General features: G+C 51.7%; 1 pseudogene; it reads left to right on the top strand.

The window, feature by feature from the left end:
• Positions 1-24,047, top strand: part of LOC136381850 (ATP-dependent RNA helicase DDX19A-like) — a 94,556-nt pseudogene extending 70,509 nt beyond the window's left edge.
• Positions 24,048-25,940: the final 1,893 nt, after the last annotated feature.

The following is a 25,940-nucleotide window of genomic DNA, read 5'->3' as shown; positions in this document are numbered from 1 at the left end:
TTCTACAGCCTTACCTCTCAGACTCCCGTGAGAAGGCCTCTGTCTCAGTCCATCTACTCCCTATCTCCTTGGTGAAGCATCACGCCCCTCACTCCACCTACTGCCTGCATGCTCAGGCACCCCAAAGCCCCATCTCCAGTCTGGGTCCCTATCCTTGCTTCCAAGCCCTTATAATCCACTGCTTCCTGGAAACCTAAGTGACCCTAACCACCTCAAATCAAGGAGTCCATGGACAAGTCTTCACTTGTCCCCTCCTTCCTCAGATGGCACCCCCAGGGCCCCTTTTTCAAGGGTGCCGGAAACTGGAGTCTTGTTGGACTCTCCTGTTGCTCTCCTTCTCCCATCCAATCATGCAGTCCTGTCCATTCTACCTTCTGAACAGTCTGCAGCTCCACCCACTTGTCATGATTCACTTTCCTAGTTCAGGTCCAATTACTTTCCCCTGGCACCACTGCGAAACTCTCCCAAATGGCTCCTGAGCCTCCAGTGGTGCCCCTGAAATCCGTTCTCCACAGTGCAGACAGTGCAATGCTGATGGCATTACTTACATGCTCAAATGCCTTTGATGGCTCCCCATTTGCCCTGAAATCCGCAGCCAAGGCCCCACATCCCTCATCATCTGGGACTAGCCACCTCCCTCCAGCCTCAGCTCCCTCCTCACATGCTGGGAGCCTCAGTCCCTAAAAACCATTTGCAGTGCCTAGCTTAAGTACATGCTGTGTGTCTTTCTAAAATTCTTCCCTACCTGCTTCATTTGGCTAATTCCTACTTCATTCGGACTTATGTCAAGCACCTCTTTTTCTCTTAACCTCTGTGGTAGGCAAAATAATGGCCCCCCAAATATATAGGTCTTGATCCTTGCAACATGTAAATGTTCTCTTAAAAGGCAAAAAGGACTGTGTGGATGTGATTAAGTTAGAGATCTTGTGATAGAGGACTAAGTGCCATCACATGTTCCCTTGTAAAGAGGGACAGAGAGGGAGAGCTGACCCAGACAGAGAAGGAGGAGGCAATGTACCACAGAGGCAGAGACTGGAGTGATGTTGCCACAAGCCAAGGAATGCCGGCAGCCACCCCAAAGCTCAAAGAGACGAGGAATGGATCCTCCCCTAGAACCTCTAGAGGGAACATGGTCCCGCTGACACCTTGGTTTTGGCCCAATGAAACTGCTTTCAGATTCTGGCCTCCAGGGGGTAAGAGAATACATTTCTGTTGCTTTATGCCACCAGTTCTGTGGTGATTTGTTGCACCAGCCCTAGGAAACAAATCTACCCCTGGCCCCTAGACCAGATAAGGCCGCTCCCAGCGCTCCCAGAGCCCAGAGGTTCACTATGACACCTCTCATGCCATGTTGTAATTCCTGTCCTCATGTCTGTTTCCCAAACATGCTATATTGTGACTCTATTGTATCTGTGTTTTTAGGGCTTATCACATATGTGGCTTTAATAAATGTTCACTGAGAAAAATAAATAAGTGGGTGTTATCACCCACTGCCTAGCCTGACTCATGAGAATCCAACAAATCATAGCTTGGACTGTCACCATGCTGGGGCTACCTTCCTCGCCTTGGACTCCAAACACCAACTATTTGCTGAGCTGTGGTGCAGACTGTGCACCCTTGGACTTGGCCTCCTAGTTCCATTTCCAGAGCTAGGGTCTGCAGCTCACCATAGCTCGTCCAGCGTGCATGAGAATCACCTGGGGATGTGTTAGACATGCACCTTCTTGGGCCCTAGCCCCAAAGGTTCTCAGCCAAAGGACTTAGGGGTTTATAATTGTGAAAGTTCTCTTACTCAGCACACCGCCAGCCAGGTGATTCCAATTCAGATGGTGTAAGTAAGAACTAAGCTTTGAGTAAACTGTGTCCTCAGTGCCGGTGCTGTGCCAGGCCCCAGCTCGCTGCTTCTCTCCACCTACTGGGCTGTAGAGAACTGACCTTCCCACCTTGTACTTGATTCTCCGAACAAGTCTCTGCCCCCACCTTTCAGTGTTCAAGACTAATTAATAAGTCATCTGCAGCTCCAAAGAGGTCTCAGTTCAGGAATGTGGGCAGTTTCCACAGCTACAGCAGCATGGCTCCGCACAGTGGACACTTATGGCTCCTCTGGGCAAGCCTTTTCCTCCATCCCCACGGGAGCCTGAGTGTGTTCCGTTCCCACCCATCCTCAACACCACTCCTGAATGATCAGAGAAAAAGTGATGACCAAGCCCACAATGAGGATCCTATTCCCCTCGGAGCCAGTGAGGAGCAAGGGAAGGTTTCCTGGGGGTCCTGGGGAAAGGCTCTTTTCTGCTTGGAAAAGAGCCTTGGAAAGCAGTGCCTCTCCACAGGGTGCAGTCCTGGCCACCACTGGCAGCTGTCCCTCACCAGGAGCGGACTGGCTGTGGGTGAGGCTGACCTTAGAGTAACAGAAAGAGTCTGGAAGACAGGGCTCTGCTGCCAGAGGGCCAATCCTCTAATGGGATTGTGTGTCACTGATACATCCTGACAAACAGCCACTTCAGCCGGGAAGAGCCTTACCTCGGACACCTATTCCGTGACACAGACATTTGACCCACTGAAGGACTAGACACAGAGCTGAATAAAATAGTGATGCCCGAGTCCTGAGAAATCTTTGATGGGGCCCACAGCCCTGGCCCAGGCTCCCTGCTCCTGGGGTGCTCACTTCTCGAAGGACCTGGCACACATCACACCTGCATGGTGGGTGCCACCTGTGCCCGGCTGGGTCTGCGTGTCAGGCCAGGATGGAGCGCAGCCCCTGCTTTTTGTTGTTGTTGACGAGGGAAGTAGAGAGTGAAGTCTGTCACCACTTCTGGGCAGGTATGGGACCAACAGGGCCTGTACTTTATGATTTTAGGGGAATGGAAAGGAGACAGCAGCTTCAAGACCATGACCAAAGCTGTGGCTGGGCAGTACTTTCTCAAGAGCATCTTGTGAGGAGCTTAACGAGTCCCTTCAAAATAGCAACAATTCTTCGCTGGGGGGACCTGGCGGTGGGGGGCGGGGAGGGAGATGTGGACAAGCAGGGCCAGAGGCAGACCGGCCGCCTGCTGCTCCTCTACACAGTGGCGAAAGGAACTGCAAAACAGCATGGCGACAACAGACCGGTCTCCACGAGTCTGACGTGGTGGGCCAGGTCACAACCTCTCCAGTGGCGACACAACAGGGCCCGTTTCAAGGACCGGCGTGTGGATAAAATGCAACAATCTTCACCACTGAGGACACACTAGGTACTAACAAAATGGTAGCGGCTCTTCTTGTGATTTTTTTATTAGTGTTATCTGCTCTTAATCTTGGAGAGGGGAAGTTTTCAAAACACAGCCCATGGCAGGCACGCCCCAAGCCTTTGGATGGAAGCAAGGGTGAGTCGTGACTTTCTGGAATAACATCCAGGCCAGCTCATCACTGCACCGGGGGCACTGTGATTTGCCAACTGTGTGGATGGTGACTAAACACTTAAAAGAAAAGATGGCCTAGAGCTGGAACCCAGTGAACTGAGGCGGGAACTGCACAGCTGGGCAGACAAGAGGGGATGTAACAGCTAGAAACTGGGTGGCACTCAGCAGTCTGCCTCTCGGGAGCTGACAAACTCCCATGGAAGGTGTTGGTCATTTCATGAAGTCATGGATGTTAAGACAGCACTGAACCCACCCGCTCATTTCAGACCCCTAGAGCCAGGGGCCCAGGAGAGGAGGGGACTCACCATGGACAGACAGGGGTTCAGGGTTGTGCTGCCATTACTACTGAGGGCTCCTGACACCCAAGTCCACTGCTCTGATCCTTGAGGGAATAGTGACTAATGGTGTTGAGTTTGCTATGACAGATCATATTTCTCTAGATTTATTTGTTTATTTGAACTAAAATGTCCTTTCTGCAGTCATCAGACAAAACTGCGGAGGAGACACAGGCCTGTCCTCAGCCTCCCCTGGCCCCTTCCCTATTCTCTGCTCTCAGCAGATAGTAGGCTCCCCCACTCCCTCATCTCAGCCCTCTCACCTGTTTCCAATGTGGGATTATCACAATCTGTTGATATTTGATGAGTTGTTTACTTATTGTCCATCTATCGCCCCCCACTGGGCTGTACACTCCAAAAAGCAGGGGTAATGGCTAACTTCCTCTGGGCAATGTCCCAGTGCCTAGAACAGTGCCTGGTACACAGTAGGTGCTCAATAAATACTTGTTCAAGGAACCAACCACCAAACTCACTTACACTGAGGTGACAGAGCCTTACCACATTCCCTCCAGCGGTGTCGTATCAGCTGTAAGACAGGACCCTCAGGGAGCGCAGGAGTGGCCGGGGAAGAAGGGACTGAGATGTGCTGAGCACTTCTGAGGACCAGGCCCCAAGCTAGGTTAATGCACATTATCCCTGACACTGGCCATACAGGGCCGATCCCCTGGACAGGTTCATGCTTAACCCACAGCAGTGAGGCTCTGTGGAAGGAATTCAGGCATGGTAGAAATCAAAATGATTTTTTAGTCTGAGAATGGAATCCTCCTGGTGCCTCTTTTAGCATATTTTGTAGGCAATACTTACCCGGCGTGTCCATAGAAGGGCCTAGGTTGAACACCATGACCAGAGGAACTGTGCTTGCCCAGGCAGGAGGTTTGTAAGCCAGTGGAAGCTTTGTGCAACTTTCACTACAGACATGCAGATGTGACTGAAAGACTCTTTGTTAAGACCTCTGAGAGAATCAAGTTGTTGCCTCCTAGTAGACCCTTACATCTAGACACAAGGACTTGTGGGAATTTTAAGGACATTGTCCCAGGGCTTCCTGACAAGACCAAAGTAGTTGTGAATAAATCTAAGGAGGGTCATATCTCAAAAACAACTGTAGGTATGACTTTTGCCAAATGGATTGGAATCAAAACCTATTCATAGGAAGTCCATGCAGTTTTCAAGAGAAAGGAACATGTGAAAATGCAACCAGCATGGATGAAAGGGAACTGGAATTTGAAATTCTTTAAATTATAAAAGGTCCTTTAGATCCCCAATTTTCTACAGACAGCAAGCAAACTGAGAAAGTTACCTACCTGCAAATGCAGGTCATTTCTTGGGAGGCCCAGAGGGCAGACACAGGAGCCAGAGAACCAATAGACTGGGGAGCTACTTCCAGGGGCAGGACCTAGACCTAATCAAGAAATGTTCCTGCCTGACCTGTGGTGGCACAGTGGATAAAGCGTCGACCTGGAAATGCTGAGGTCGCCGGTTCAAAATCCTGGGCTTGCCTGGTCAAGGCACATATGGCAGTTGATGCTTCCAGCTCCTCCCCCTGTTCTCTCTCTTTCTCTCTCTCTCTCCCTCCTCTCTCTCTAATGAAAATGAATAAATAAAATTTTAAAAAAAGAAATGTTCCCTATTTTCTATCTTTTTAAAATTTATTTATTGATTTTAGAGAAAGAGGAAAAAAGAGACAGAAACATCAATCTGTTTCTGTATGTGCCCTGACTGAGGTTTGAACCTGCAACCTTGGCATGTTGGGCTGACACTCCAACCAACCGAGCTATCAGGCCAGGGCGTATTTTCATGGTGGAAGACCTGTTAGCAATAGCCTAGCTGGATTTCAGCACTACTACGAACCAGTGAGTGGTATATGCTCCCCATTCTTTCCCCTTTTCAATAAGTGTGTCTATTACATTTACCCTTTGTCTGTCTCATCAGTGCATTTTATGTATGTGCAGGTCAGATACCATACCTCATCTTTTTGGTTCATGTGTCTCCTAGTGAAGAGGAGTCACATTTGAGGAGTCTCATTGGAAACTGATACATATCATGGGCTCCTGGACTTCAAGCTTGATGTCATAGTTGGATGAGAATTTTTTAGGGTCTGGGATGGGAGTGAACATAGTTTGATGTGGGAAGAATGTGAATAACATTCAGAGGACAGACGGTCAGAGGACGGATGGTCAGAAGATGCATTCTGGTAGACTAAAACACAGCCACATCCTTCAGCTCTTCCTTTGCCTACGCCCCTGCTAGTGTTACTTTGCAGTACAGTCTAGTTCCCCATTCTTGACTGGCTGGCATTGTGACATAACCTGACCATTTGCATTCTCTCTCTTTCTCTCTCTCTCCCTTCCTTCTCTCCCTCTCCCCTCCCTCTCTCTCTCTCTCCTGTCCACTGCTCCTCTCAATCCTGACATCACCATATGAACAAGCCGAGGGAGCCTACTGGCAATAAGAGACATGTGGCCCTTCGTCTCAGTTGACAGCCAAACAATTGTCAGACAAATGTATGAAACAACCTTAAAACAGCTAGACCCCAGCTGACCCTCCCACTGACCTGATACCTAAGCAAGCTCAGCTGAGATCAATGGAGTCTGACCAAGATCAACAGAACTGTCCGGTTTATCTGTAAACTACAAGAAAAAGGGCTCCTGTTTTAAGACACTAAGTCTGGCAATAGTTACACAGCAAAAGCTAATAATACATTATTCCTTAGCTTTTTACTTTCTACTATTCAATTTATATATTGTCTTATTTCAATTGTTAGGTTTTCCTTGTCTAGTATCTTCATCACTTCTTGTCCCTGCTTCATGTCCTAGTAGCCTTTCTTATTTCTTGGAGGATGTATATTATGCTTATTTTTGTCTTGTTCTGTCTCCTCCACTAATTCTGCTTTCTTTGGATGAGACTGAATTTGGCAGGAAGAAGATAGGCAGTCAGCATGGTTGAGATAGTCTGGAGTAAACACATCAGTGAACAAAAAAGTAGAGGCTGGTGCTTGGATCCTAAATTACCAGTGCTAGAAGGAAGAGATCTAGACCAACTTCCTCATTTTATAGGCAAGAAAACTGAGACATAGAGAGGAGAAACAATTTGTTCAAACTACTGGTGGCAGAGTTGAGTACAGAGTCTAGGTTTTCTCATCTCCAACTGATCTCTTTCCAGTGCCCTCTACTGTATCTCTAACCCCAAATACTTTAGATGGGCACTTTCTCACTTAGTTCTACAGACTTCTGAGCCCTGGATGCCACACCTAACATGTACCAACTGCTTTCCCACTTTATGGTCCTCCTTGGGTTCCAGTCAGCCTGATTATTTCACTGGTCCCTTGACATTCCAGATGTTTCCCAATTTCTACACCAGTGGCTTTGCCAGTCCCCGACTGGCATGTTCCCCTTTCATCCTTACTCAGTTACTCCTGCTGATCCTTCAAGGTTCAGCTCAACACTCTTCTTCTCTTCTCTCTGCTCTTCTTCATTCTCATTTGTTCCATCACCTCCCCTATCCATTCTCTCCACTCCGACCATTTGGAACTCTAAAACATGAACCAGATCACATTACTCCCCTGCTTAAATGCTTAAATGGCTTTTGATGCCCTGATGATATGGCTTCCATACTCCTCACTGTGAATTAAGGTCCTTATAAGCCTGGGTTCCTGTACACCTTTCCAGACCCAAATCTTGTTGCCTCCTACTCCCCACCCCATCCTTCATCCTCCATTCTGTCCCTAAACTCTGGTCACATCTGTCATCATTCCCCAAACTTGTCATGTTCTTTGTGTCTCCGTGACTTTACAAGGAGTCCATCACCACTAAAACCAGAACTAAAAGAAATGTTAAAGGAGTTATTTCAGTGGAAAATAAAGGTCAGCTTGATCAGGCAGTGGCACAATGGATAGAGCATCAGACTGGGACACGGAGGACCCAGGTTTGAAACCCCAAGGTCACCAGCTTGAGCACAAGCTCATCCAACGTGAGGGCAGGCTCACCAGCTTGAGCATGGGGTCACCAGCTTGAGCATGGGGTCACTAGCTTGAGCATGGGATCATAGATGTGACCCCATGGTCATTGGCTTGAGCCCAAAGGTTGTTGGCTTGAAGCCCAAAGTTGCTGGCTTGAGCAAGGGGTCACTCACTCTGCTGTTGCCCCATAGTCAAGGCACATATGAGAAAGCAATCAATGAACAACTAAGGTGCTGCAACAAAGAATTGATGCTTCTTATCTCTCTCCCTTCCTGTCTGTCTTTCCCTATCTGTCCCTCACTCTGACTCTTTCTGTCTCTATCAAAAAAAAAGAAAAGAAAAGAAAAGGACAAAACTAAAAATAAAAAAATAGAGGCCCTGGCTAGTTAGCTCAGTTGGTTAGAGGGTCATCCTGAAACACCAAGGTTGCAGGTTTGATTCCCAGTCAGGGCACATATGGGAAGTGACCAATGAATGGACAACTAAGTGGAACAACAAACAAATGCTTCTCTCTCTCTCTCACTCCAATGTTTTGACCAGTTTTCTTTTCTTATTGATTTGTATATGTTCTTTATATATTCTGGAGAAAAGTTCTTTTGTTTTTATATGTATTACAAATTCTCATTCTGTGACTTGCATTCTCAGTCAATGAATGATAGCTTTTGATGAAAAGAAGTTCTCAAATCTTAATTTTGTCCAATTTAACAATCTTTCTTCATGGTATGTTATAATAAAAAAAATGGCCCTGGTCGATTGGCTCAGGAGATAGAGCATCAGTCAGATCGCCATGTGGACGTCGGGGTTTGATCCCCAGTCAGGGCACACATGAGAAGCAATCATTTGCTTCTCTCCCTCTTCCCTTCTCACAGCCAGTGGCTAGATTGGTTTGAGTATTGGCCCTGGACACTGAGGATAGCTTGGTTCGTCCAAACATCAGCCTCAAACAGAGGTTGCCAGGTGGATCCCACATCCTGGAGTCTCTCTATCTCACCTCTTCTCACATAAAAAAGAGAAAGAGCCCTGGCCGGTTGGCTCAGCGGTAGAGCGTCGGCCTAGCGTGCGGAGGACCCGGGTTCGATTCCCGGCCAGGGCACATAGGAGAAGCGCCCATTTGCTTCTCCACCCCTCTGCTGCGCCTTCCTCTCTGTCTCTCTCTTCCCCTCCCGCAGCCAAGGCTCCATTGGAGCAAAGATGGCCCGGGCGCTGGGGATGGCTCTGTGGCCTCTGCCCCAGGCGCTAGAGTGGCTCTGGTCGCAATATGGCGACGCCCAGGATGGGCAGAGCATCGCCCCCTGGTGGGCAGAGCGTCGCCCCATGGTGGGCGTGCCGGGTGGATCCCGGTCGGGTGCATGCAGGAGTCTGTCTGACTGTCTCTCCCTGTTTCCAGCTTCAGAAAAAGAAAATGCAAAAAAAAAAAAAAAAAAAAGAGAGAGAGAGAAAGAAAGAAAAAAGAAAGAAAGGAAAGAAAAAAGAAAGAAACAAACAAAAAAAAAGAACATCCAAATGGCAAATAAATACATCAAAAGATGCTTAAGAATGTCAATTCTTTTCAATGTATTTGATTGCTTCAATGCAGTCCCAATCAAAATCCTAGCAAGTTATTCTGTGGTATCAATAAACAAATTCTAAAGTTTATAAGGGAGGCAAAAGACCCAGAATAGCTAACACAATACCAAAAGGGAAGAACAAAGTCAGAGGGCTGACGCACTACCGAACTTTAAGACTCTTGAGTTTCATTAGTCAAGAGGGTGTGGTATCAGTGAAATAATAGGCAAATAGATCAATGAAACAGCATAGACAGCCCAAAATTAGACTCACACAAAGAGAGGCAACCAATCTTTGACAAAGAAGCAAAGACAATTCAATGGAGAAAGGATAGCTTGTCAACAAATGGTGCTAAAACTATTGGACCTCCGCATGCAAAAAATAAACCTAGATGCAGACCTTTCACAAAACTTAACTCAAAATAAATAGGCCTAAATATAAAATTCAAAACTGTAAAATTTCTAGAGGATAAAAGAAAATCTAGGCTTGGTGGTTTTAAAATTAAATTTTTCTGCTCTGTGAAAAACACTGTTAAGAGAATGTAAAGACACAGACTGGAAACGAGTATTTATTTGCAAAACAATCTGATAAAGGACTGGCATCTGAAACATACAAAGAACTCTTAAATTCAACAACAAGACAATCAATTTAAAAATAGGCCAAGATGTGAATAGACAATTATGATGGAAGATACACAGATGGCAAATAAGTGTTCAAGTGCATGTCATTAGAGAATTGCAAATTAAAACAAGATACAATTACACACATATTAGAACGTGTTAAATCCCAAAACTGACAATACTAAATGCTGATGAGGATGTGAAGCAACAGGACAGGATGGCTCATTCATTGTTGGTAGGAAAGAAAAATGGACACTTCACAAGACAGTTTGGCAGTTTCTTATAAAATTAAACATACTCTAATTGTACAATTCAGTCATCATGCTCTTTGGTGTTTACCCAAATTAATTGAAAACTTATGTCTACACATAAACCTGCACATGGATGTTTATAGAAGCTTACTGTACAAATTGCCAAAATGGGGAAGCAACTAACATGTTCTTTGATATGTGAATGGGCAAACAAACTGTGGATATTTTGTATACTAATCCAAACAACAGAATATTATTCAGTGATAAAGAGAAATCAAGTCATGAAAAGACAGAGAAATCCTAAATACATATTGCTAGGCAAAGAAGCCAATCTGAAAAGTCTACATACTATATGATTCCAACTATATGACACTCTGAAAAAAGAAAAACAATAGAGACGGTCAGAAGATCAGCGGTTGCCAGAGGTTTGGAGAAGTGGAGTGAGATGCGCAGACGGTGCACAGGTTCTAAGCCAGTGAAACTATTCTGCATGATACTGTAAGGGCAGATTCACGACATTATACATTTGCCAAAACCCAGAGACTTATACGACACAAAGAGGAAACCTTAATGTAAACTGTGGACTTCAGTTAATAATGCATTAATATTAGTACATCAGTTGCAACAAATATACCACACTATAATGTAAAATGTTTAACAATAGGGAAAACCGTGTGTGTGTGTGTGTGTGTGTGTGTGTGTGTGTGTGTGTGTGTGTGTGTGTGTGTTTAAAAAATTCTTGTTAAATGTGCTCAACCTCTTTGGCCATGATGGAAATACAAATTAAGCTACAATGAGATACCACTAAACACCTGCTGGAAGTACTAATATAAAAAAGACATAATATCAAATGTTGGCCAAGATCCTGTCACATAAATATTGAAACCAGAATCTTATGCAAGTGCTGGTGGGAATATAAATTTGTAAGAGCACTTTAATGAAGATGAATATATCTGTACTTTATGAGCCAGCACCATTCCCAGACATATACCCAACAGAAATGTGTGTGCACAAACTACAGGAAGACATAAACAAGAATGTTTACAGCAGCATTATTCATAAAAGCCTTTCTGAGTCTAATTTACAAAATGAGAAAACTAACTCCCTCCAGGATTGTTGTAAGGATTAAGTATCATCTATATAAAGCACTTAGTGCCCTGCCTGGCACCTGCTATGTACTTGGTAAATGGAAGCCATTGTTTATTATTATTTGTGGGCTGTATTAAAAAAAACTTTCTTGATTTTTAGAGAGAGAGGAAGGGAGAGAGAGAGAGAGACAGACAAAAACATCAATCTGTTCCTGTATGTGCCCTGACCAGGATCAAACCAGCAACCTTTGCACATCAGGACAATGATCTAACCAACTGAGCTGTCCAGCCAGATAAAGGTCCAGCCTAATCTATTGTCTTCATTCTAGATCCCACTCAATCCCTTAGTCCTGTAGAGACAAAATCATAAATAACATCTGGAAACACAGTAACCTCAATGGGATTATAGTCTAGACAGAGAAACAGGCATATAAATTATCTAACTCCCACATCTTATAGCGGAGTGGGTGAACCACGGCTGCAAGTAGAGTCCCAAGGAGTCAACCATGATGGCTAGTGCAACCCAAGCCTCAAATCAACCCAGAAGAACGAAACCTCAATTAAATCCATTGTTGATTGTTGCTCTGGATTGGAAGGTGTACCCAAGCAAAAGGCTTTCTTCTACAAGAGTTGAGATGCAGGGGCTGACAAGTTCAGACGAAAATGAAAACAGCAAGTGGGAAAGTACAAGAGCAAGACAGCAAATGAAATACAGCCAAGAGTCGGGAATTATACAGGAACCAGAGGCAGGTGGAAACACACTGGGAAATTAAGCAAGAAAGGTCTGGGGCAAGAACCCTGCTGTGTGGATGTTCATAACTTGCTTTAGCAAACCATTGGTTGTTAAAGATTAGCGTGCCCGGTCAGCTTACAGGATTGGAGTCAAGACAGACATAAAACATCATTCTGCACCCATGACTACTTGCCTTTGATTGGTATGGTTGGACCACAAATGTACACCTGATCCAAACTTGGTCAACCAGATTTTTTTTTTTATTATTCAATGAGAGGGCAGGAGGCAGAGACAGACTCCCACGGGTGCCCTGACTGGGATCCACGTGGCAAGCCCACTAAGCAGGCGTCCCCAAACTACGGCCCGTGGGCCGCATGCGGCCCCCTGAGGCCATTTATCCGGCCCCCTGCTGCACTTCTGGAAGGGGCACCTCTTTCATTGGTGGTCAGTGAGAGGAGCACTGTATGTGGTGGCCCTCCAACGGTCTGTGGGACAGTGAACTGGCCCCCTGTGTAAAAAGTTTGGGGACCCCTGCAGGGGTGATGCTCTGCTCATCTGGGGCATTGCTCTGTTGTTGCTCAGCAACTGAGCTCTTCTTAGCATTTTAGCATCTGAGGTGGAAGCCATGGAGCCATCTTCAGTGCCCAGGGCCAACTTGCTCCAATCAAGCCATGGCTGCAGGAGGGGAAAAGAGATAGAAATGCAAGAGGAGGAGAAGGGGAGAAGCAGGTGGGTGCTTCTCCTGTGTGCCCTGACCAAGAATTGGACCTGGGACATCCACATGCCAGGCGATGCTCTACCACTGAGCAGCTGGCCAGGGCCTGGCCAACCGGATTTTGTCTCCCAGGATCCAGAACTGAGACCCTGGTAGATGGATTCAAGAACCTCAACTAAGACTGTAAATAACATGCATTTCATACAAGAGCAGGGTGGCATCCTGTCAGGCACTTGTCAGGATCACACCAGCCCAAGTCTCAGGAAACTATCCTTCTGCCCAAGCTGTATAATAACAAAATTATTTAAGATTTAAACACCTGGATCTCTCTCAATTTGAAATGTGACACGCATGGTAGGGATGTCCGATAACAACCACTATTACATTTTATGGCACACTATAATTTATGGTGTTTGACGCTCTCGGCAGCTCTGTGAAAGAAAGCCACTTCCCAAAAGGCACAGAGAGAGGAGCAGATAGTAGGTTTTTTAAAATGACAACAAATTCTTGCCATCCCTGGATGCACAATATGACTTTGCTGCTCCTTGCAATATGACTTTGCTGCTCCTCCCTTTAAGAGATGGAGCCTATTTCTTTCCACCCTTTGAATCTGAACTTGACCGTATGACATGCTCTGTCCAGTAATAGCAAGTGTGACCCAGGCAGAAGTTTGAGAGTGCTTACACAGTGAAGTTTGCCCTCTCTTGCTGCTGGGAACACTGAGATACCACAGCAACAAGCCTGGGCTAACCTCCTGGCAGATGAGAAATCACATAGAAGGGAAGAGCCAGCCATCTCAGCTGCTGTCTGCTTTGAAATGTAGGCTTTATTATGATTCAGGGAAGGTGAGGCCAACAGTTGGAGAGACAACTGCCATTGCAAAGATAATTTCTTAAGAGGAGGGAGCAGACCACACCGTAGGGAGGGCCACATTGGGAAGCACCGGGTCAGTCAGGAGGCAGAGGGGCCAGTGGAAACAGGGGCAGGAGCAGTACTGTGGTTCCCATGGGTAGGAATGGGAAATGGGGCACAGGGGCTGCCCCAGGTATCTGGTGCCTGTCCTGGGGCAGTTAGGGCAGGAGGATAGTGACCCAGAGTGCAAGAGCTCCATCATATTGGTTGGTTTGCACAAGAAAGGTATGTCCTTCAGAAGAGTGATGTCCTGTCTCCAGGAACTGGCCAACTCAGGGAGGGGCAGTCCCTCCAGGGTCTGTAAGGCCCCAACATGTCAAAGCATCAACAATACAGGAAATAAAAAGACATGGTTAATACACTGCCCCCGCTGAGGACAAAGACACATGAAGGAAGCCACTTGAGACCGTCCAGACTCAGCCAAACAGCCAGGACTGGAATCACCACCCAAACAACCCAAAGATTAGCAAGAAATAATAAATTATTTTAATCCACAAAGTTTGAGAATAGCTTATTACACAACAAAAATGAACTGGGACGGAGGATGATACAAAACTGACCTCTGACTAATCCTGGCATGTGCCACACTCCCTCCTGGTAAGGTGGGGAGTAACAGTAGGACAGTTTTGGGTACAGAGAAGGGATTAGCAAATCACAGACTATGCTGCATAGTGGCCGCATGTGGAAGTGGGGGAGCTCTTTGCATCTGGAATCATAGCCCTGTGAAACACTGGGGAAAGAGTATCCCTCCCACCTCAAAATACCCATCAGCTGCTGCTGTGCAGGGCCATGACAGTGGGGTTCCAGCGGACAGATTCCTGTGCCTCACTCCTTAGAACGCGGGCTCCAGGCTCTGAGACAAGGCCAGCCACGCTGCCAGGAGAGCTGGGGCCACAAAATGCACAGAAGACAAGCATGTGTCCACTCAGGAGACACTCCCAGGCCCAGAAGGGTGCCTCATTCTCTCCAGTGGCTGTGTGACGTCAGCATCCAGGAGGGGAGAGCAGCAGGGCGTGAATGTGGTGGGCAATGTCAGTCAGAGGGGGCAGGAGATGGGGCGGAAGGAAGGAAGGGAGGAAGGAGCAGTGGGGTGCGACAGAGAGTGCTGGTGAAGGAAGCATAGCTGGGCTTGGAGTCCCTGCTGTATCTGTGTGCATCATGAGGCAAGTCAGACGTTACCTCTCTGAGCCTCCCTATCTGCAAAATGGAGTTAGTAACGTCTCTTCATCCCACTTCACAGGTTTGTTGTTCCCAGTGAGATGATGGTGATAATGAAGGTGGCGAGGGTGATGATGAAGATGATAATTGCTACCGTTTATTGAAGACTTTTGTTTCAGGCACCATGCTCAGGCTTAACATAATGTGTTTCAATGAATTGTCACAATAATCTTAGGAGGCGTTTCATTATTATGTCCTTTTTCCAGATGAGGAAACCTTAGATAGGTTAGATAGCTTTCCCAAAGTCACACAGCTAGTACATGGCGGAGCCAGGATTTGAACCAGGAGTGTCCGGCTTTAGAGCTGAAGGTCGATGAAAAGTGTTGGTTCTAGTCCCGCCCAGGATGAAGCCCAAGAAGCCAGCTGATAATGGGTCCCACCAGCCCTGACCAGGCTGCCAGGGACATGCGAAGATGAGAGGTACTTAAGAATCCCCTGGGTGCCTTTTACATCAGGGACAGTGTCTCCCTCAATTCCAGTTCTGCTTTTCACACATTTCTTTAACATCAGGCAGCATCTGTCTCCAGCCCTTCCATCTCACAGAGTGGGACCCAGCCCAGAGGAAGGGAGGTAAGGCTGGCCAAGGCTGGCCTGGTGGTGCCAGAGCAGTGAGGGAGCAGGGGGAGCAGGGGGAGCAGGGGGAACAGGAGGAGCAGGGGGAGCAGGGGGAGAAGGGGGAGCAGGGGGAGCAGGGGGGAGCAGGGAGAGCAGGGGGGAGCAGGGGGAGCAGGGGGAGAAGGGGAAGCAGGGGGAGCAGGGGGAACAGGGGGAGCAGGGAGAGCAGGGAAGAGCAGGGAGAGCAAGGGGAGCAAGGGGAGCAGGGGGGAGCAGGGGGAGCAGGGGGAGCAAGGGAGCAGGGGGGAGCAGGGAGAGCAGGGGGAGCAAGGGGAGCAGGGGGAGCAGGGGGACCAGGGGGGAGCAGGGGGACCAGGGGGAGAAAGGGGAGCAGGGGGGAGCAGGAGGGAGCAGGGGGAGCAGGAGGGAGCAGGGGGGAGCAGGGGGGAGCAGGGGGAGCAGGGGGAGCAGGGGGAGCAGGGGGGAGCAGGGGGAGCAGGGGAGCAGAGGGAGCAGGGGGGAGCAGGGGGAGCAAGGGGAGCAGGGGGAGCAGGGGGAGCAGGGGGAGCAGGGGGAGCAGAGGGGAGCAGGGGGGAGCAGGGGGAGCGGGGGAGCAGGGGGAGCAGGGGGGAGCAGGGGGGAGCAGGGGGAGCAGAGGGGAGCCGGAGGGAGCAGGGGGGAGCAGGGGGAGCAGAGGGAGCAGGGGGGAGCAGGGGGAGCAGGAGGGAGCAGGGGGGAGCAGGGGGAGCAGGGGGGAGCAGGAGGGAGCAGGGGGGAGCAGGGGGGAGCAGGGGGAGCAGGAGGGAGCAGGGGGGAGCAGGGGGAGCAGGGGGAGCAGGGGGAGCAGGGGGGAGCAGGGGGAGCAGGGGGGAGCAGGGGGAGCAGGGGGAGCAGGGGGAGCAGGGGGAGCAGAGGGGAGCAGGGGGGAGCAGGGGGAGCGGGGGAGCAGGGGGAGCAGGGGGGAGCAGGGGGGAGCAGAGGGGAGCCGGAGGGAGCAGGGGGGAGCAGGGGGAGCAGAGGGAGCAGGGGGGAGCAGGGGGAGCAGGAGGGAGCAGGGGGGAGCAGGGGGAGCAGGGGGGAGCAGGAGGGAGCAGGGGGGAGCAGGGGGGAGCAGGGGGAGCAGGAGGGAGCAGGGGGGAGCAGGGGGAGCAGGGGGAGCAGGGGGGAGCAGGGGGAGCAGGAGGGAGCAGGGGGGAGCAGGGGGAGCAGGAGGGAGCAGGGGGGAGCAGGGGGGAGCAGGGGGAGCAGGGGGAGCAGAGGGAGCAGGGGGAGCAGGGGGGAGCAGGGGGAACAGGGGGAGCAGAGGGAGCAGGGGGAGCAGGGGGAGCAGAGGGAGCAGGGGGAGCAGGGGGGAGCAGGGGGAACAGGGGGGAGCAGGGGAAGCAGAGGGAGCAGGGGGGAGCAGGGGGAGCAGGGGGAGCAGGGGGAGCAGAGGGGAGCAGGAGGGAGCAGGGGGGAGCAGGGGGGAGCAGGGGGAGCAGGGGGAGCAGAGGGAGCAGGGGGAGCAGGGGGGAGCAGGGGGAACAGGGGGAGCAGAGGGAGCAGGGGGGAGCAGGGGGGAGCAGGGGGAACAGGGGGGAGCAGAGGAGCAGGGGGGAGCAGGGGGAGCAGGAGGGAGCAGGGGGAGCAGGGGGGAGCAGGGGGAGCAGGGGGAGCAGGGGGAACAGTGCGGAGCAGGAGGGAGCAGGGGGAGCAGGGGGAGCAGGGGGGAGCAGGGGGAGCAGGGGGGAGCAGGGGGAGCAGGAGGGAGCAGGGGGGAGCAGGGGGGAGCAGGGGGAGCAGGAGGGAGCAGGGGGGAGCAGGGGGGAGCAGGGGGAGCAGGAGGGAGCAGGGGGGAGCAGGGGGGAGCAGGGGGAGCAGGAGGAGCAGGGGGGAGCAGGGGGAGCAGGGGGAGCAGGGGGAACAGTGCGGAGCAGGAGGGAGCAGGGGGAGCAGGGGGAGCAGGGGGGAGCAGGGGGAGCAGGGGGAGCAGGGGGGGAGCAGGGGGAGCAGGGGGAGCAGGGGGGAGCAGGGGGAGCAGGAGGGAGCAGGAGGAGCAGGGGGGAGCAGGGGGAGCAGGGGGAGCAGGGGGAACAGTGCGGAGCAGGAGGGAGCAGGGGGAGCAGGGGGAGCAGGGGGGAGCAGGGGGAGCAGGAGGGAGCAGGGGGGAGCAGGGGGAGCAGGAGGGAGCAGGGGGAGCAGGGGGAGCAGGAGGGAGCAGGAGGAGCAGGGGGGAGCAGGGGGAGCAGGGGGAGCAGGGGGAACAGTGCGGAGCAGGGGGGAGCGGGGGAGCATGGGGGAGCAGGGGGAGCAGTGGGGAGCAGGGGGGAGCAGGGGGGAGCAGGGGGAGCAGGGGGAGCAGGAGGGAGCAGGAGGAGCAGGGGGGAGCAGGGGGAGCAGGGGGAGCAGGGGGAACAGTGCGGAGCAGGGGGGAGCGGGGGAGCATGGGGGAGCAGGGGGAGCAGTGGGGAGCAGGAGGGAGCAGGGGGGGAGCATGGGGGAGCAGGGGAAACAGGGGGAGCAGGGGGGAGCAGGGGGAGCAGGGGGGAGCAGGGGGGAGCAGGGGGAGCAGGAGGGAGCAGGGGGGAGCAGAGGGAGCAGGGGGAGCAGGGGGGAGCAGGGGGAACAGTGGGGAGCAGGAGGGAGCAGGGGGGAGCAGAGGGAGCAGGAGGGAGCAGGGGGGAGCAGGGGGAGCAGGGGGAGCAGAGGGGAGCAGAGGGAGCAGGAGGGAGCAGGGGGGAGCAGGGGGAGCAGGAGGGAGCAGGGGGGAGCAGGGGGAGCAGGGGGAGCAGAGGGGAGCAGGAGGGAGCAGGGGGAACAGTGGGGAGCAGGGGGGAGCAGGGGGAACAGTGGGGAGCAGGGGGAGCAGGGGGGAGCAGGGGGAGCAGGAGGGAGCAGGGGGGAGCAGGGGGGAGCAGGGGGAGCAGGGGGGAGCAGGGGGAGCAGGAGGGAGCAGGGGGAACAGTGGGGAGCAGGGGGGAGCAGGGGGAACAGTGGGGAGCAGGGGGAGCAGGGGGGAGCAGGGGGAGCAGGAGGGAGCAGGGGGGAGCAGGGGGGAGCAGGGGGAGCAGGAGGGAGCAGGGGGGAGCAGGGGGAGCAGGGGGGAGCAGGGGGGAGCAGGGGGAGCAGGAAGGAGCAGGGGGAGCAGGGGGAGCAGGGGGAACAGTGAGGAGCAGGGGGAGCAGGGGGGAGCAGGGGGATCAGGGGGAGCAGGAGGGAGCAGGGGGAACAGTGAGGAGCAGGGGGAGCAGGGGGAGCAGGGGGGAGCAGGGGGAGCAGGGGGAGCAGGGGGAGCAGGGGGAGCAGGGGGAACAGTGAGGAGCAGGGGGAGCAGGGGGGGAGCAGGGGGAGCAGGGGGGAGCAGGGGGATCAGGGGGAGCAGGAGGGAGCAGGGGGAACAGTGAGGAGCAGGGGGATCAGGGGGAGCAGGAGGGAGCAGGGGGAACAGTGAGGAGCAGGGGGAGCAGGGGGAACAGTGGGGAGCAGGGGGGAGCAGGGGGAGCAGGGGGGAGCAGGGGGAACAGTGAGGAGCAGGGGGAGCAGGTGGAGCAGGGGGGAGCAGGGGGAGCAGGGGGAGCAGGGGGAAGCAGTGGGAGCAGGGGGAGCAGGGGGAGCAGGGGGAGCAGGGGGGAGCAGGGGGAGCAGGGGGAGCAGGGGGGAGCAGGGGGAGCAGGGGGAGCAGGGGGAGCAGGGGGAAGCAGGGGGGAAGCAGGGGGAGCAGGGGGAGCCAGGCCCTGGGCCACTGGGGGCTTAGCAAACAGCTGAGGCAGACTGCAGGCTGCTCTTCCAGGTTGCCCACATTCCGTCCTTTGGGGAAAGGGGTTAAGGGACAGTGAAGAAAGTACAGAATGGAGATTGACGCTCTGAGCTTTCCACTGGGACAGACTGACAGTGGAAACCCTAAGGATGATGGACATCGGAATCACTTTCTCCTCACTCTTAGGCAACTAATTACCCTGCTGTTTCAGGCCAGCTGTGCACACTCTGGGACAGCGCCCATCACGGAGGACCCAGTGTGGCTCAGGCTAGGAAGACCCCACCTAAAGCTGTCTCCTCTGTATCTTGTCAAAGCGGTGAAATCCCTTTGGCAGCATCCAGTCGTGGCGTTTAAAAGCTTTTCAAACTTTCAAAGTCCTCTGAGAAAAAGAAAAGCAACACCCGTAGGCTCTTTAGTTACACCAGAGGCGTCCAAATATTCTAGGTTCACACGCCCTTCCGAGCACCCTGGGTGTTTTCACACAGCCGCTAGGCTGAAAGAAATGCCAGCAGTCCCTTTAATTGCATAGTTTGGTCCTAGCAACTGAATGCGTGTTTATGTCCTGGCAACTAATAACTATACACAAAAATTAAAAGAAAAAATCATCTTTTTTATTTTATTCTTAAAGAACTACAAGGACTCCATGGGATATGTGTGCTGCTGGACAACGCATTACGTCTCAAACCTCACCTCCAGCTGGACACCACCACCCTCTAGTCCTGTCCCACGCTTATTATCACCAGCACTCCCTTCCCATCATTGTAGACACTGAAAACCCAACTTTGCAAAGATAGGGCATTATCTAAAGAAAGGAAGGTGGAGTGATCCTTATCCCTTCCTCTGGGGGTCAAGTACCACTTTGCTTCCCTCAAAACTTCACAGTAGCAGGTGGAGCTCCTGTGAGTGCGCAGCTGCCCCTGAGCGCCTGGGCAGGGCAGGAACTGCAGTCACACCCTGGCAGGTACCCTGAGCGCCTGGGCAGGAACTGCAGTCACACCCTGGCAGGTACCCTGAGCGCCTGGGCAGGAACTGCAGTCACACCCTGGCAGGTACCCTGAGCGCCTGGCGCAGGGCAGGAACTGCAGTCACCCTGGCAGGTACCCTGAGCGCCTGGGCAGGAACTGCAGTCACCCTAGCAGGTACCCTGAGTGCCTGGCGCAGGGCAGGAACTGCAGTCACCCTGGCAGGTACCCTGAGCGCCTGGGCAGGAACTGCAGTCACCCTAGCAGGTACCCTGAGTGCCTGGCGCAGGGCAGGAACTGCAGTCACCCTGGCAGGTACCCTGAGCGCCTGGGCAGGAACTGCAGTCACCCTGGCAGGTACCCTGAGCGCCTGGGCAGGAACTGCAGTCACCCTGGCAGGTACCCTGAGCGCCTGGTGCAGGGCAGGAACTGCAGTCACACCCTGGCAGGTACCCTGAGTGCCTGGCGCAGGGCAGGAACTGCAGTCACCCTGGCAGGTACCCTGAGCGCCTGGGCAGGAACTGCAGTCACACCCTGGCAGGTACCCTGAGTGCCTGGCGCAGGGCAGGAACTGCAGTCACCCTGGCAGGTACCCTGAGCGCCTGGGCAGGAACTGCAGTCACCCTGGCAGGTACCCTGAGCGCCTGGGCAGGAACTGCAGTCACCCTGGCAGGTACCCTGAGCGCCTGGGCAGGAACTGCAGTCACACCCTGGCAGGTACCCTGAGCGCCTGGGCAGGGCAGGAACTGCAGTCACACCCTGGCAGGTACCCTGAGCGCCTGGTGCAGGGCAGGAACTGCAGTCACACCCTGGCAGGTACCCTGAGCGCCTGGGCAGGAACTGCAGTCACCCTGGCAGGTACCCTGAGCGCCTGGGCAGGAACTGCAGTCACACCCTGGCAGGTACCCTGAGCGCCTGGGCAGGAACTGCAGTCACACCCTGGCAGGTACCCTGAGCGCCTGGGCAGGAACTGCAGTCACCCTGGCAGGTACCCTGAGCGCCTGGGCAGGAACTGCAGTCACCCTGGCAGGTACCCTGAGCGCCTGGGCAGGAACTGCAGTCACACTGGCAGGTACCGTCAGCAGCAGGCAAATGCCAGGGACTCTGCTAACACAATACAAGGCAGGGACATAGGGTCGCAGGGGCCAAGGAGCTGTTTGGGGACGAGGGAGGGAGTCAAGAGGTGACTTTGGAAAGGAGTCCAGAAGAGGCTAAACATCATACAAGCTTTCTGAGAGTCTCTTCCCCCAATGATCAAAGGGATCCAATCCTAGCTGTGCGTTGCCTCCGTTAAGGATTATCGTGAGGTCTAACAAGACCAGGAATTTAGAATGCTTTGCAAACTGTAAAGCTTGAAACAAACATGGTGTATTGCAGCAAACAGATGTCCTCCTCCTCAGAGAAGATTAGACGACCCTTTCTCACTAACTCAACAGACTCCAAGCAGCTTAAGGAAATGTGGCAGTTTCCAAATGATGCTCATTTCCTTTCCTTGGATAACACCCTGCTGGTTATTTATCTGGTCTGCGCAGGCCCCCCAAAGAGCAGCCACTCTCTCAGAGGCAAGGTTAGAGCAGATGTCAGTGCCCAGCAAGGGAAGGAAGGGTAGAACCCTGAATGCAGGCAAAGCACCACCCACCTCTGAAACCTCACACACAATTTTAAAAGGATCGTGCTGCGATTCCCTCTCGACTACACAGGCTTCCCATCAAATATGAATGAGGAGGAGGCTGTCTATATTACAAAATTAATCATGTAGAGTCCTAGCTGCCAAAGCCATTCATAATCGTAATTGCTTTTACATGCATTTTCTTGAAAGCAATTTCATGTTTGTCAAGAACTAAGAATGAATCTCTTTCTTAGATACTTATATGGACAGGTACAAAGCGGGGCTGTACTGTGCTGCACACAATAAACGTGGCTCTGAAAATATGTGTGTTCAAAATCTAATAAACAGACTTTTGTTTTGCCAGAACAAAAATCAGAAGACAACATATATTTTATGAGGGCGGTCTCCCACTCTTCCACCCCATTTTATAGTTTAGATTTTCATAGATGGTTGTGAAAAGGCAACCATTGCCCAGAATTTCAAACCACAGGCAAATATTATGTGATCTCTGTAATCAACATATGGTGTTGCAGTGGACAAGCTGCTGGAAAAGGGAAAATGGGTGCAGTCTAAAAAAGGTGTAGATAGTTTCGCCAAAGTGCATGATGGCACTCAGAGTTCTGCTCATCAGAGGCACCGCTGGGGCTAATCCCAGGGTCCTGGGAGAAAGGAGAGGCCCGCCAGCCTCACTGCCACAGAACAAGAGGAGAGGAAGCGATCATTGTTGGCGTGCAGTGCGGTGATTGTTTTTGTGAGTCGGCCTCCTTCCCCCCGCACCACGGCCACTGATTCATGGGCCCTCGCAGTGGACGAGCAGGAAGCAAGCGGCTGTCAAGTCGACCAGTAATTTGCAGATCAAGGAAGAGAAAGTCAAACCAGATACCAATGAGGACAGAGCTGCCCAGTCCTTACTCAACAAGCTGATCAGAAGCAACCTGGTCGATAACACAAACCAAGTGGAAGTCCTGCAGTGAGATCCAAAGTCCCCCCTCTACTCAGTGAAGTCCTTCGAAGAGCTTCGGCTGAAACCACAGCTTCTCCTGGGAGTCTATGCCATGGGCTTCAACCGGCCGTCCAAGATACAAGAGAACGCATTGCCTATGATGCTTGAAACCCCACAGAACCTGATTGCCCAGTCTCAGTCTGGTACTGGTAAAGCAGCTGCCTTCGTCCTGGCCATGCTCAGCCGAGTGGAACCAGCGGAGAGATACCCCCAGTGCCTGTGCCTCTCCCCAACATATGAGTCGGCGCTTCAAACAGGAAAAGTGATTGAGCAGCTGGGCAAATTTCATCTGGAACTAAAGCTTGCTTATGCTGTTCAAGTCAATAAATTGGACAGAGATCAGAAGATCAGTGAGCACATTGTCACTGGCACCCCTGGGACTGTCTTAGACTGGTGTGCCAAGCTCAAGTTCATTGACCCCAAGAAGATCAAGGTGTTGGTTGTAGATGAGGCTGACGTGATGATAGCTACTCAGGACCACCAAGATCAGAGCATCCGCATCCAAAGGATGCTGCCCAGGAACTGCCAGATGCTGCTTTTCTCTGCCACCTTTGAAGACTCTGTATGGAAATTTGCCCAGAAAGTGGTCCCAGAACCAAACATTATCAAACTGAAGCGTGAGGAGGAGACATTGGACACCATCAAGCAGTATTACGTCCTGTACTTATTGTACAGGACGTAAGTTCCAGACGTACAGAGACGAGAAGTTCCAGGCCTTGTGTAACCTCTACGGGGCCATCACCATTGCTCAAGCCATGATCTTCTGCCATACCTGCAAAACGGCCAGTTGGCTGGCAGCAGAGCTCTCAAAAGAAGGCCACCAGGTGGCTCTGCTGAGTGGTGAGATGATGGTGGAGCAGAGGGCTGTGGTGATTGAGCGCTTCCGAGAAGGCAAAGAGAAGGTTCTGGTGACCACCAACGTGTGTGCCCGTGGTATCGATGTAGAACAGGTGTCTGTTGTCATCAACTTTGACCTTCCCGTGGACAAGGATGGGAACCCGGACAACGAGACCTACCTGCACCGGATCGGGCGCACTGGCCGCTTTGGCAAGAGGGGCCTGGCAGTGAACATGGTCGACAGCAAGCACAGCATGAACATCCTCAACAGAATCCAGGAGCATTTTAATAAGAAAATAGAGAGACTGGACACGGATGATTTGGACGAGATTGAGAAAATAGCTAACTGAGAAGCTCCACCCGTCAGTGGTGCCCACCCTTGGCACTCCCGTAAATGGGAGACTAGTACAGGCCTCAACAGTCACCACAAAGACGAAGGCACGAATAGAGAGAAACTACCTACCTCATTTTAAATTACGTTTGGACTTGACAAAAATTGTGCAAATGATGGAGGAAGGGAGAAAAATTGTTTACACGACTTTTAAAGATTAGGCGTGAATACACAGAAATTTACCTTTTGGGGAAAAAAAAAGAGGAGAGGAAGCAGGAGAGCGAGAGGTGAGAGTGTTTTCTTGTGAGCACAGGACTGAGCCTCCCACGTGAACTTTTGAAACCACTTTTAAGAGACAATGAGGCCCTGGCCAGTTGGCTCAGTGGTAGAGCATCGGCCCAGCATGTGGAAGTCCCGGGTTCAATTCCTGGCCAGGGCACACAGGAGAAGTGCCCATCTGCTTCTCCATCCCTCACCCTCTCTCTCTCTCTCTTCCCCTCCCACAGCCAAGGCTCCATTGGAGCAAAGTTGGCCCGGGCGCTGAGGATGGCATCATGGCTTCGCCTCAGGTACTAGAATGGCTCTGGTTGCAATGGAGCGACACCCTAGATGGGCAGAGCATCGCCCCCTGGTGGGCTTGCAGGGTGGATACCAGTCAGGTGCATGCAGGAGTCTGTCTCTCTGCCTCTCTGCTTCTCACTTCAGAAAATTACAAAAAAGAGAGAGAGAGAGACAATGAGAGCCTCATCTGAGTTAAGACATAGACAGACATCTCTGGTGCTCCTTATAGCAAAGTTTAGGTCACAGAAGAAAAACTGTGACTGTGCCCCATGCCCAGGATCTGGAGGCAAGCATATCTGGAGTTCAAATCCCACATGGCCTTGAACAAGCAGCTTGCTATCTTTGAATGTTTCCTCATTTGTAGAATGGGAGAAATAACAACTTATGGGGTGTCAAGCTCCAACATAGTGACATAGGACGTGGAACTTCAAAGTCACAAACCTATGCAGAAATATTTCTTTTCCTTTCTGGCTCTGAGCCCAAGGAGTTGTGGATTTGTGAGCTGCTCCTGGTCCCCAATCCTTCCACTCCTTCCCACTCGGACATGCTCTAACCCAGTGGTTCTCCTACTGGGTACATCTCAGATTCACGTGGGGAGCTTGAGGATGTAGAGAGAGGCTTGGCCTGTGTGTGCTCACCATGTTCTCCAGGTGAGTCTGATACTATCCAAAGGCAGAGAACACTAGATGTACTTAAAGCCCAGGAACCCGTCAGCAGGAAAAACCTTACACTTACTAAGTTTGTTGGTTCATATTCCAACAATTCTATGAGAAAGATATTGCCATCAACTACATTTTTGTAGTTACAGAAATGGAAAATCTGAAAGGGTAGATGATGCCCCAAATTATAAGTAGCCTACAGTGGAGCAAGGATAGAATCCGAATCAAGTCTTCTTAATCTAAATCAGTGGTAGTCAACCTGGTCCCTACTGCCCACTAGTGGGTGTTCCAGCTTTCATGGTGGGCAGTAGTGGAGCAACCAAAGTATAAATAAAAAGATAGATTTTTTTTTTTTTTACAGGGACAGAGAGTGAGTCAGAGAGAGGGATAGATAGGGACAGAAAGATAGGAACGGAGAGATGAGAAGCATCAATCATCAGTTTTTCATTGCGACACCTTAGTTGTTCATTGATTGCTTTCTCATATGCACCTTGATCGCGGGCCTTCAGCATACTGAGTAACCCCTTGCTTGAGCCAGCGACCTTGGGTCCAAGCTGGTGAGCTTTTCTTTTTTTTGCCCAAGCAGATGAGCCTGTGCTGAAGCTGGCAACCTCGGGGTCTCAAACCTGGGTCCTCTGCATCCCAGTCCGAAGCTCTATCCACTGCGCCACCACCTGGTCAGGAAAAAGATAGATTTAACTATAGTAAGTTGTTTTATAAAGATTTATTCTGCCAAACAGCGAAAATCCAACATAAAGTACTTGGTAAGTAATTATTATTATTATATGCTTTAACTTGCTATAACTCTGCTTTATAAATTTTATAAAGTAAAGTTACTTCCCTATTTATAAATCACCATTACTGTGGAACTGGTGGGTGGTTAGAAAATTTTACTACTAACAGAGATACAAAAGTGG

The sequence above is a fragment of the Saccopteryx leptura genome, chromosome 10 (genome assembly GCF_036850995.1).
Source record: "Saccopteryx leptura isolate mSacLep1 chromosome 10, mSacLep1_pri_phased_curated, whole genome shotgun sequence".
Taxonomy (NCBI): Eukaryota; Metazoa; Chordata; class Mammalia; order Chiroptera; family Emballonuridae; genus Saccopteryx; species Saccopteryx leptura.
The sequence above is the reverse complement of the archived record's forward strand: the minus strand, read 5'-3'. Positions and strand labels throughout refer to the sequence as shown.